We start from the raw sequence: 13,847 nt of genomic DNA on the forward strand, positions 1-13,847 counted from the left end.
GGGTCGATGAAGTTTTTCCGCAACGAAAGTCCATAGTACGCGACGTCTGCTTCCAGTTCTGCCAAACGAAGTGCCAGCTTGTCCAGTACCATGTATGCTTGAAAAATGAGTATAGAAGACGACGAAGGAAGACTGGATTCATAAGAGGAGGGGATTAAGCCTGCTTCAGGAACGATTAACGAAAAAATAGTCAGAGTGCAGGCGAGCTGGTGTAACTTGAACATGATTGTAAAACTGAAACTGGGGCAGAAAAAAGAAAACAACAGAAGATAGAAAAAGAGGAGGCAACGTCTCAAACTCAGCTGCAAAGTTTATTTTGTACACGCCTTAGATACCACAACTCCAACGCCGTCTCTACAGAAAAATAAAATTACAAGAGGACAATGCAATTTGAGAAATGTAAAATCATGTACATTTCTCGTCTCTTGGCGACGAGACAAGTTGGGGACGCGAATAACCATTTTGCCGCCGTTCAGCAGTTTTGTATAGAAATTTGACGCGTCCCTGATGAAACGAACCTTCAGCGACTCGCTTGTGGTTCTTGGAAGAGTTTAGTGCCATAAAGACCGGCTTTGCACCAGGTCCAGAAGGCCTAGCTATGGAATTTTTTGCCATTTTGGGACGGGCTCAAAGATGCCCTAATATATAATAAATATATGTTTTTGGGCACAAATCACGTTCCTGTATACTTTAAATTAGAAAGAATAATCTTTATTTCGAAACGATACTTCCACACTTTTGTCGGACCGCCGTAAAATGTGCATTTCACCGTCCTTTCGAGCTCGTCCGGTTCCATATATCATGTTGATGGGCTTTGGGTCTTCTTCGTTCACGCTGGTTCACGAGTCGCAAAATATAAGACGACAAACCGTTACGAAGTTACCGTGCAATCTGCACGCGTATTCGCAGTTCCGTAGACGAACCAATCAGGAAAGAGTCGTTTCGTTGAAAACGACACATTAGAAGTGCCTCATTAAATTTGTGGACGAAAATTTAAAAGCAAAAAAATAGCTAATAATACGGCGGCAGGAGTTAGCAGCTTCTAAGAGTGCTTTCACCGTACGTATGACTAAGGTGCAATTTTGCGCAGGCGCGCACATCCTACTGTCGGCTAATTTTCACTATTCCTACTGAGAGGTTCTAAGTTGCGTTAAGAACGGGATTTTCTCCAGCGAGTGCTGGAACAAGTAACGCATGAAGAAAATAAGCATTTCGAGCTGGTACAAATCCTCAATGGCCCCGACTTTGTAGTGGAGTGATTGTTAGTTAGTACCCTAATTATTAACTGCTCTGGGAACATTGGCATGGCTCAGTATATAGCATTTATTATTAACTCGGTTTCTTTAAATACCTCGCCTGTTTTCCTAGATGCTCTTATTTCCTGATTGTTTCGCACCCCGAGCATATTATTTGCATAAACTTGAAAATTCCGTTGGGTGTCCCTTTAAACGAGATATTAGTTGAACTCCTAGTGTGAAGATATATTCATCATCCGAATTTACTCATCCATTTTCACGCTTCCTTGCATTACACAATTCACTCGTGTGTTTTGTTGTCATCGTAAGTATAAACACGGCAGTTGCATTGTTCCATTATCTCAGACGCGCAGACCTAACTCTTAGTAATGAGCTGCTTACAGTATTGTCCTGATATTAGAAGCTTTGATTAGAACAGCGACACACTTTTTCCTGTTAGTCGGCTTCAATTTTTGCTTTTTTTCTCCGTTCCTAGGTCCGTATATATAAAGAGAGTTTGAAGACTAAATTGGGTGGTAGACGCAAATAGTTGAAAAGTTATTGCACAAACACAGGTTGGGCATGTCCGCAAACAGCTTCCGGTCACCGGAACCTATTGCATGTGGAGTAATCCCGTTGAGATGGGAGTTACAAAACACTGTTTTCCCCTATCGATTACTTTGATTTGTAGCAGCTGAAGTTTTGGGGTTTTCAATAGCTCAGGATTACTCCAAAGTCCGCTGATGTGACTTTTTTTCTTGAGGGCGGGGAAGGGGGGGGGGGGGGGGGGGGGGTACAGCGCATTGGCGGAGAAAAAGGTTGCAGCAAGCGGCTGGCAGTCCAATCGCAGAGTTCGTTTTTTTTGACTGACTTTATGTTCACACAGTGAAGGACCTGCTAAGCACGAAAACCAGCAGAACGTTGACACAGCACTCGCCTCCAATCTGTGATCTGCTCTCCAAAATGGTAGCTGACGTAAACAGTGCTTAGTGTAGAGGCCCCCTGTTATGTAAGTACCTAACTCTGTTGACAACAACCTGAAGAAATCTACTACTATGTTGCGGTCTCCTGATTCACAGTCAAACAAATTTATGAACTTCTCGCGTGAAAACGGAAGGTGATTAAATATGGGATAAGGATAGCTACTTGGTGTAATATGCCAAAACAACAAGTACGAAAGCAAAGAGAGAACTGGACAGGACGCGGCGTAACTTTCGACTGAATGGTTTATTTCGGTGACACAATTTTAAAACAACGAAAGCAGGCACACTTGCCGCAGCACAAAGATGTGGTATTTGACGGGGGAGGGGGGGGGGGGGTAGGTTCAGACCGTATTTTCGTGCTCTGGTGAGTATACCTGCTTTCATATTTTTAAAATTGTGTCATCGAAATATATTAAGTCAGAGTATGTCGTAAGGTTCAGAAGAAAAAGGTTATTTACATTAGCATTATATTGAACGCCCCAAATCTCCGTTTAATCGATGCCTCATTGACGTCAATAATGCAATGTTGGCCATTTCATACAATTTTATATTTCTCCATACAAGCCAAGTTCGGCACGTATATACCATAAATAATTTTAATTAGCTTAATGTATATGCTATTGTTTAACATCCTAAGTAATAAAATACACTATAGAAAATATATAATTATAAAGATCAAGAATTACACTGTCGCGCATTTCATTTGCATTGGCTATGTCTTATATACTGATACATTACGCCACGTCGATGTTTGCACTACCTACCTGAAATATTTATCATGGTGTGATAGCCAAAACAACGAGGACGAAAACGAAGATAGAACTGAACAAGACAGTTCTATCTTCGTTTTCGTCCTCGTTGGTTTTGACTATCACACCATGATAAATATTGCAGGTAGGTAGTGCAAACATCGACGTGGCGTAATGTATCAGTATATAAGACATAGCCAATGCAAGTGAAATGTGCGACAGTGTAATTCTTGATCTTTATAATTATATATTTTCTATTGTGTATTTTATTACTTAGGGTGTTAAACAATAGCATATACATTAAGCTAATTAAAATTATTTATGGTATATACTTGCCGAACTTGGCTTGCATAGAGAAATTTGAAATTTTATGAAATGGCCAATATTGCATTATTGACGTCAATGAGGCATCGATTAAACGGAGATTTGGGGCGTTCAATATAATGCTAATGTAAATAACCTTTTTCTTCCGAACCATACCACATACTCTGAATTAATATGAGAATAATTTCTTCATTTCCAGGCTCATCAGTATAAAGGTTGTTATTCTAATGGTGGAGAACTAGCTTTCCACAATAAAACGGATTGAATGGTCATTTTGTGAACGCTTCTACCACTTACGGTGACAATATTCAAAACAAAACGTGCTAATATTTGGGGTAATATATCTTGATCTATATTAATTTTTAAATGACAATTTCCTCCATAAAAATAGTGTTAACTTCAATTGTGTTAAACTTGCCTACATTGTCGTCGACATTGTTGTGGTTTGGTGAGCACAGATTTTAAAGATTGGTCTTGCAACAGTAGTTAGTGTCTGCCTTAGGTATAAAAGCACGAAAATGTTTCAGAGGCAAGAAATAGGAATAATGAGAAGCACTATCGCTCTATGACTATTCTTCCTACTTTTTCATTTTATAGTAAGATTCTTTCTATAATGTTTCCAAGGTTTCTCAGAATTTCATCTTTTTTTAACAACAAATTCCTGTTACTCTACTTTAGTGAAAAGCACAAGCACGGGAATAATAAATTTCTTCAATCAGCATTCAGTTTTAATATGCCGTTTCTTTTGGTAAATCTTTGATTTACGAATTGAAGTTTTATAATGCCTGACCAAATAATTTGCTTTTACTTTCGAATTCCTAGTATCAAACGGTTCAAACAATTCGATAGGTCGAATTTGGATCAGATCTGGTTTATTCAGGAGCGTTGTTCGTACGATAAAGCATGGTCCTCATAGGCTTGCGTTGGATATAAAACAGAACTGTATTCAAAAGCCTTTACGAACGAACAATTTAAACAGGAAGCAGTTTGTTTGTTATGTTGGTTTGATCAAGGAGTTTTGCTCCCACGCACAACTTCTTGTATGTGGTCGACAAAAAATGGTAATCCAGGCAATCTCCAATTTTATTATGTCAACTGCAGTCAGCTCTGTGCACTATACACTTATAATTTCTCGGTACTTTGAAACTGGCTACATAATACAATTAAAAATAACAGCGATACATAAGCCAGCTTTTACGCTAACCCGTCCCTTCCCGAAGCATCCACAGATGGTTGAATCGGGGGACGCATAGCCTCACCCAATTCAAATAATTAAACCACATCCTCTCATATATTCAGCACGCTGCATTTTTCACACGTTGATTAGTGGACATATCCATCAGCTGTGTCTTATGTTTTTGTTTTTCGTTTTTTTTAATAACGGTTATGGCTGTTGTTTTTTAGTACAATCCTTTCTTCGTTCCACGTGCCCTGCAGAACATACAGGAGTAAATTATTTTGCAAAAGTAATATAGATACAATTACCACTTTTTACTACAATAGTAGTTAATTTACTGTTATATAATTACTAGCACACGAATGGGATATATATAATTATGCTTTGCTTTTGGGACCCGATTAAATTACTTTGAAATCACTCTCCACAGTGAAATATATTTGATCATAGATTGCCCGACCGTTTCATTTTATCATCGTTCAGGATACAGTATATGTACTATGGCGTTTTTCATTCATCATATTGTGCGTCCTTGTTTAACTGGCTGCATTAAATGCTGCCGTACGAACTGGACGTTCTCCAGGGAAGAACCTTCTCCCCCAAAGCTGGGTGACGGGGAGGGAAAGGGCCATAGAAAGAGCGTCGAGAGAATGGGATTTGCCTCGGGGCGAGCTATCCTCTCCAGAGTGAAGGGGGGGGAGGGGGGGGGGATGGAACAAAGCTGCCGTTGGGGTTCCGGCAACCAGGTGGAAGAAAGGTAAGCTTGTCAAACGGCGACCTCGGATGCGAGGACGGCCACGTCAGGGAATTTGAAAATAGCCTTCCCGGTTTTGGTCTCGTACGTGCTCCTTGATGAGCTGGACGACCCAGTGCGGTCTACTGGCTTTAGAAGGTGTTTCGGATGAGTTGTTGATGTTCTTGAGTGTTGTTACACACGGGACGAGGGGATGCCTTCAAGTTTGACTCGGATGACAGAAACTCGTTTTGCTCCAAAAGTCTAAACCCTATTGGAAAATCTCGATGATGGAAAGATGACGGAAAAGGCTCATACAAGCGTAACCGTAATATGGGACATCCTATACAAGCGAAAAAGGCGGCTCCAGTATAGTGGAAAAAGGCGGAACGATACAGGTGGGCGGAACCATACAAGCGTGTCGTATTATGGGACATCCTATACCAGCATAGTGGATATAGGCGGAACCATGTAGGCGGACGGAACCATACATGCATAACGTAATATGGGACATCCTATACCAGCAAAAAGGCGATACCAGCATGGTGGAGCCATATGGCTCCAGCGTGTTGGTTTCGCCTTTTCACTGTTGTACAGGGCGATTTAGTTTTAAGCTTTACATATATGTTTAGAAAGGTCGTGAAAGCTATATTAATGCGGTTTGTGCAGGCGAGTTATACGGCCAGGCGTACGTAGTATAGGGACCTAGTCGTAACGATCAGTCAGATAATTAAATACAATTTGTTAATCAACTTTTTAATTAGTGAAAATGAAAATATGGTTTCAATTAGAAACTTGCTGAGTCATTGAAAACCACAAAATCAAGTTTTTTTTAGAAGGATATAATTCAGGGGTAGCGTTTTATGCATTCTGTAAAAAGCTTTATTTGGACGAGTTTCTAGGTTTCAGTTTCTTATCAGAGCTCATCTCTGCGCCCACGGTCCTGTTCCCCAGGGGCATAGACACGCAACACACATGCGCCTTGCTTCCCTTCATCCTACGAGGGAGGCGAGGGGGCGGCTTCGCACTGCGGTCACTGGGCAGCTGGACCGCAGGTGCAAAGATGCGCTCTGGTAAGAAACCGAAGTCTGGAAATGCGTCCAAATTGACCATTTTTTATAACGCCATAAAATGCTACTCGTCTTATATCTTTACAAAGAAAATTGATTTAGTGTGTTTTGATGATGCTTAGCAGGTTTCTAATTGGAACCATGGGTCTATTTTCACTGATTAAAAATTTGACGAACATACTATACTTAGAGAGAGGCTGAAGCAGTTTTGTATTTGAGAAAACACTTTTAAATCTTCTTCATTCGACCTCCAGAATCTCAAATATCAAAATTATTTGCAAATTTAATTAATCAAGGCTGCATAGTCATTTTTAAAGCGCTGTGAAAGCACCTCCCTAGAGAGCGACGTCACAACAGCAGCTTTCAAAATCTTTGTTCACGCATCTTCAGCGCCTATCAAAGCTATGCACGCACATGCTATTTTTTAAAAGGGCAGAAAAATGTGTCACGACTGGTGCCAGTGCCGGAGAATATACCTAGAAAACTTGCGATTGGACGCGCGGCCCTTAAGCGACACACGCTTGGCGGCCGAAAGGTCTTCTTACGATGTCACTGTTGGTGGGATGTTTTTTGTGTTTTCTCACGTTTAGTTATATCTTTGAGGAAAACGAACGGGATATTCAGATTCGCGGGATAAAACTACGCTAGAATGAACCTCCATCTAGTTTTCTGAAAGAAGTCTGGCACATCTCTGTAATAAGCCGACGGATCATTACAAATTAGCCTTTTATACTATGCCGCCCTGGCCATATAACTCACGTGCACAGACCGCGTAAATGTAGCTTTTACGGCTTTTTTAAAAAAAATCTGTAAAACATAGAAAAAAAACTCTGTAGAATGTCCCCCAATACGATACGATTGTATGGTTCCTTCCCCGCTTGCATTGTTCACGAAAGACTTGTGGACATCCAGCGTTTCATTGGAATGCTGGATGTCAGCGAGTCTCTACATCAGTGAGTGGTTTCAAACAAGCATGGTGTTTGCACACCACTAAGCTCTTATCCGAGGCTCACCAGGACCACTAAGAGCAGAGGCGAAATGTCGTGACCTGGTAAATTTGGTTGCAGGTATTTATTTTTACAAGAACTGCATGCAGCAAAGCTTAACTTTGCTTAAAAGAAGATTATTAAAAATTCAATACTGAACAATGGTGTCCCTTGAGCTGTCAGACCAAACTCCCACTCTTGCCACTCAGGAGTTCCTAACTTGTGCGTAGAGGATCAGCACAACCCAGATTTGTGCTGCGAGCGCACCTGCAATATAAAAGTTGAATAAACATGAGATGAAATATGAGACGTTTACAATTCTCTGTAACGTGAAATTAGAGCACAGATCTTGAAGAGGAGGATGGGAAGGTATGCCCCTCCTCCCCCTCCCCTCCTCCTCTTCTGCTCCCTCCCATTTAGCAGGAAACTTCCCTGAATTTAGCGGGAAAATTTCCCCACTAAATTTAGCTGGTTAAGTTTCCCACTAAATTTAGCGCAGAAATTGATGTCACATGACCTCAACACAAATGCAGTTTTTCCGCTAAAAGTAGCAGGGAAAATGACGTCGCATGACCGTGTCACGTCAGCCATAAAAAAATTCAGTTTCTCAGCTAGACTTAGCGGAAATATTAACGTCACATGACCACAACATTAATTCAATTTCCTGCCAAGTTTAGTTGGGTGGTTACGCCGACAGCGACGCCGCGAAACGCAGAAACGGGTGCTAAGAGCTGCGCTAAAAACTAAATGCATCAGGTGAAATAAAGTGAACATTAGAGACACTGTAAGAAAAAGAAGAGAATCTAAGATACCTTTCTCAGATCCTTCCTTTTGTCCGTTCTCAAATGTTTTGATTTCAAGAAATGTTTATATCTTTATTCATACCCAGAGAACCCCTCCCAGTTTCAGCATGAATGCAATAAATCAATGCAGACTAGACCTTGTAAACTATAATCCACATGAAAATTAATGTTTGCCACATAGTCATGTATGAGTCAGTGGCTCAGATCTCTAAATACATTTGTATTGAGGAACATTCTTGAATAAAACTTCTGGGCTTCGAATTCAACAGTTTGTACTTCCATAAGGAACACTGTATGGCACTGATTTTTTTTTTTGTGACACATCAGAAACAGCACAGCACTGTCATCCTCGCATACCTAACAAGAATTTGTATTTTTTTTTTAGCATGACATGTGCTATTCTAATGCCCATACAGCATCCTTTAACAAAATTTCCTTTGTAGAGCTTTTTATTGGTTCTTATTTAGCTCGCACGACAGATTCGGTACCTTGAATTCTCACTCGGCATCAACAGTTTTATATATTAATGTAATAGCGAAAGACAAGATGTATGGACTTGAGTACGGCTCAGCAAGCACAGATGTTGAGAAAAGTACTGAAGAAAACTCAAATGTCAAAATAAAAATAAGCTGGAATGTGGAATTATGGACATGGACATGAATACAGTTAGCAGATTCAATATGAAGAATATGTGTTAGACGCACGCTCAAAGAAACCTGTTGCATCTATATTCATTCAAATTACTTTGCAGAACCCAGCGCTGCAGTCTCAGGTGGGAGTTCGCTGAATGAGTCTACTGAAAATGAGTGTAGACGGAAAAAGCAGTTTGATCTGCGATAATGAGCATTACATAAGTGACATGTCATTATTACTGTTACAGTGCCGAATGTTCCAAACTGTCAGTCGCATCATTCTGTGAGTTCCCTCCGTACATTACAGGGTTTGGCTCTCTCGAATGCTTTGCGAGAAAAATGATGAACTGGAAATATCTAGAGTAGTTCTAGAAAAACTATTTCCAGAATCTTATCTCAGCATCGCAAAGAATATAAAAAGTTTCTAAAGACAAGGTTAGTGCAGGAGTTGAATAAACTAAATACTTTGTTTTTCGAAACCATCTTGCCGTAGTAAACGTATGAAGTTCCCCTAGGTAGAGCTAGTCATTACGGATGATTGTGCCCATTGCGTACCATAAAAATTTAATTTGCGACCTAAAAAAATTTACAAACTCAATTAACTCTGAATAAGTGGACCACTTGGCATTAAAGATTGGCCTCACCATGACTGGCTGCCAACATCTACATAATAATTTCCATGAACCTATGTATTTCAAGAAAATATTTGGTGCGAGCTGCTTAAAACACAATAGCACTTTTTAGCAAGTGCTGATTGTTGGGCAAGTTGGTACGGTACGTTAGAAAACATGATTGTGCTTTGAAGACGGGGACATAGGAAGGACAGACACCACAGAGTGCTAACTTTCAACTGATTTAATTCAAGAACCTCGGCGTAGAAACACACTGCGTCACCGCACCACATCTCAACCAATCCGTGGCCCTGCCACGGACCGCAAGTACGCCAACTCCTTATCCGCCAAGTCAATTGACGCCACACTGACACAACACGTGCCGGAACTATTTATAGCATCAGCCTCCATAATCTCTCTAACAGTCATATCTTTGTGCCTAGCAAGAACAGTAGACTGAGCAAATAATGGTTTGCACTCGCAGTCATGATCTGTCGTGTCACTGTCATGACTGCGGGTGCAAACCATTATTTGTTTCGTCTATTGTTCTTGAGAGGCACAAAGATAGGACTGTTAGCGAGATTATGGAGGCTGACACTATAAACAGTTCCGGCACAAGTTGTGTCAGTGTGGCGTCAATTGACTTGGCGGATAAGGATTTGGCGTACTTGCGGTCCGTGGCAGGGCCACGGATTGGTTGAGATGTGGTGCGGTGACACAGTCCGTTTCTACGCTGAGGTTCTTGAATTAAATCAGTCGAAAGTTAGCGCTCTGTTGTGTCTGTCCTTCCTATGTCCCCGTCTTCCAAGCGCAATCATATTTTCTACCGCACTTTTTAACACTAATAGAAAGCCTTTAGTGGGCCACAACTTAAGCAGTTTTCACTTCATTATAAAGAGCAATTACACATATGTGAACCATGAATATAGGCCTGCACTGAATTTTTTTCTTAAGCTGAACGTGCTTTGCTCTGTTTACTATATAAATCTTTGCAGAGCTGACAATGTGCAAGTTCCTGTTTTTTTATATTTCACATGTCCCGACTGGTGAGTGTGGTAGGGACATAAGATTGATGACACCAACGAAACACAATGATTATTTTAAGAATTTGTTTGGGTATAGCACGAGCAAGGAGATCTGCGGGAAGTTATTTCTGTGACACCGTCGAACCTACATCCGCGGGCTTTAAGTTCACATGTTAATCATGTCTGCAGACTCCTTTTTGTAATTGGAATTTCATCCAACCCAAGATTTGAATATGTTTTTTTTTTCATTTTAGGCTTAGTAGTGCTTTTGCTGTTCTATTAATAGGTAAGAAAAATGCTTATTTCAAGTGGCATACCTAACACCTGGTAGCACGAGGACTCCCCTGTCGTGACGCAGACCGAAAGTCACAGCCAGGGAGATACTGCGATGCTCTTGTTGCTGGGATTACCTCCCCCATGGTCCTGCCCAGACCACAGAAAAAGATTGAGTCCAAGCTTGTGGCCACTAGGATCTCCAGATCTTGAGGCACCCAAGTAGCTGAAAATAAAAACAAATCACAATCAAGTACTTGGCAGAGCTACATTAGAATGGCTAGCATATTCTTTCGTGATCAGCACATAGATCCTCTAATTTTAGTCATAGTCACCCCCCAGGACAAAGCTACGTAGGCGCTAAAATGATGGGTACCGAATTTAGGTGAATGATCAAATGCATTCATTTAACCCCCTTTCGCCCCAACCTGAGACCTCTGTCAAATATTCACATTCAACTGTAAAGACTACAAATAAAACTACTACTGCAATGCAAAGCCGTATAGTGGGAGAGTTTAGCCAGCGGGTGTGGCAACGAAGGCGCCGGAGAGGAGGAAAGGGAGGAGAACGCCGAAGGAGGGAGAGAGAAGGCAGCAGAGAAACAAAGAGGAGACGACCACCATTTTGACGCAAAGCTGTCTGCACGGAGCACTGTTGAGGCTACGTGTCGTCTGCTACGGGCTTATTTATTTTTTTTGCCTAAATAAAAGTGCGTTCAAACATGGAGGAACTTCTTTCTTTAGGTTTTTAAGCCACCGAGGAATAACACTATATCATTTTATTGCCAGAGCCTGCCAAATAAAAGGAAAGAACCGAAATTTGAATATCGATCCCATGCCGGGCGAATGAATGAAAATGGCGGCCCTCCCCGCTCAGCTGGGAGCAGCCTAGAGTTCACGCGCATGCGCTCACGCCTCTTGCTCTGTGCCGCGGGCTGATCAGCTCACTCAGAAGGGAGACGTTACGGCAGCGAAATCATAGACTGCCAGACTCTCCCCATATATGGCTCTGCTGCAATGGAAAGATTTTCCTACCCTCGTGCTCAGCGAGTGTCGACTGTGGATACCAACTCCAGTTCAAACACTCGCTGAACATGAGGGTAGAGTGTACCAGCAGAGGGCAGGTGTCTGTATACAAAGAGTTTAGTTGGCACACCAAGAGGCTAACGAATAAGAATGGGTACCACTCTGAGCAAAATGCCAAAAAAGCGTGGATCTCGGCTTGACACTAACAGCAGCACACAGTATCTATTTTAGTGACAAAGGGGTACTAAATCATTATTTTCAGCTTCCTAACTAAACTAAATATTCTTCCCGGCTTGCTTTTTAGGAAAATCTCCAAATTTACAAGAACTACTAAGACAACGTCTAAAAAAAAAAAAAGCAATGGCAAAACCAGCAATCGAATTCGCCTGCTCTCCAGTAGCACGACATCTATGGCAGGCAGACCTGCAGAATGAGCAAGCAGTTTAAGAAACAGTATGTCCTATGTATAATTTTTTTTTATGCTGCAAAGCAAGCGCTGGAAGGAGGTTTCACGACATTAACGAAATTTCTTGCAATCAGTTGAGAACAAATTAGAGCAGTGAACTTGTCCTTGCTTCTGGCATAACGTTTTAGTGTTGCCCATGGAAACTCACATAAATTTGAAAATAAAAACAAAAAAGACTAACCTTCATAAAAAAATCTAACTTTGGCAAAGAAAAGTTACCTTGGAAAAAATATGTACAATACAGTTGTACAGCGTGCATTTGTGTGCTTAACCAATTTTGAGGCAAATCGGCGACAATGAAAAGACGTTTGAGTACAATTAAAATTAAGGGAAAGACAGAAAGGATGCATACCTACAACAAAAACATTTAGAACGACCACGGGCAGGAAACTCTGGTGAGGCTCTCGGAGTGACTCCCTCATATGGGCCTGCGCAGACCACAGAACAAGATCGGTCAGAGCTTGCAGCCATAAGGTGCTTCATACCATGAAGTTACAGAAGCGGGTGCAATTGGAAGCAAAGTGCATTTCATTTCTCTGAAAAACGAAGAGTTTAATAGGTAGCTTGCATTCATAAGGTGATACAGTCATGAATGCACAGACTTTTCAATGCAGCGCTATATCACCAACTTGTTAACCATGCCGGGCAACACTAAAAACTGAGAGCATTATTTTAAACTATCTCAGCTTAAAGTTAACCACGACAGAAGCTTCAAGCCATCCTTGCAAATTCAGTGCACAAAGCAAGCCATGTGACCTTCTAGTTGGACGCCATGGTACGTCGAGCTTATAATCATGCGTCATGCTGTTTTTGCTGCAAAGGCTTGTAGTTTCAAAAGTGGTCCAGCTTAAAGAGACTAAAAGTATAGACGTTTATGAGTGGGGCCCTCATTTAGTCTGCAGCTACATTGCGAAATAGGACGTTCCAACCGGGATGTTTGCTGCCTGTAACCACACGACCAGCTTGTGCCCAGCGATTGTTCGAGCTGAATACATGTCCTCGACAGTGCCATTATTTGACAAGCATTTCTATGACTGTTAAACATGACTGACTTACAGAGAGACTCCACCTCAACGACTAATGACTTGGGATACCTAACTGAATACTGATATATCAACTAAATGCAAAACAATTACCTGGCAAGCATTAAATTTTTCAAGAGGCTGGGTCGACTCCGCATTAAGTTGAAGGAGTTGATGCGTAATAGGACAATACAAACAAAAATATGCCTTAGAATTCCTTTTGCACCCCCAAAATGATGTGTTTTTGAAGGTAAGGTACACAATGTTCTTGATTTAGAAAGTGCCTCAGCTGTACAAATGCATATGCAATAAGGGCACTTGCCAAGCCTATTCTACTCAGCTCTGTGCAGGTTAAGCTAAGTTAGAGTATAGAAGTACATGCTCACTGACACCATCAGAAAGGCAGGGAGAAGTCTCCGTTGTTCGACCTCCAGCCCGTCTGCTACCTTCGATGACGTTTCAGCGCCTGATGAGCCTGGAGCGAGCACATCTGTCTAAAGCGGGGTGAAAAGCACAAGCATGTGCTGGAGGACGCCCAGTCATTCTCTTTTTGTCATCGGCTATACTACATATTTTTAGTAAGACATTTTTAAGTGAGGAAAAGTACTGCAAATATGCAGTCCACCTTAAAGATAACAACAGTTGCCATTCACCATTTTCCAAATAAGTGCTCCCACGTACCGGAACATCTACACATGTGGTGCGTGAGTAGGTTCAGGACTGAGAGGCTAGA

This window comes from Ixodes scapularis, unplaced genomic scaffold (assembly GCF_016920785.2).
Source record: "Ixodes scapularis isolate PalLabHiFi unplaced genomic scaffold, ASM1692078v2 PGA_scaffold0__279_contigs__length_252992795, whole genome shotgun sequence".
NCBI lineage: Eukaryota > Metazoa > Arthropoda > Arachnida > Ixodida > Ixodidae > Ixodes > Ixodes scapularis.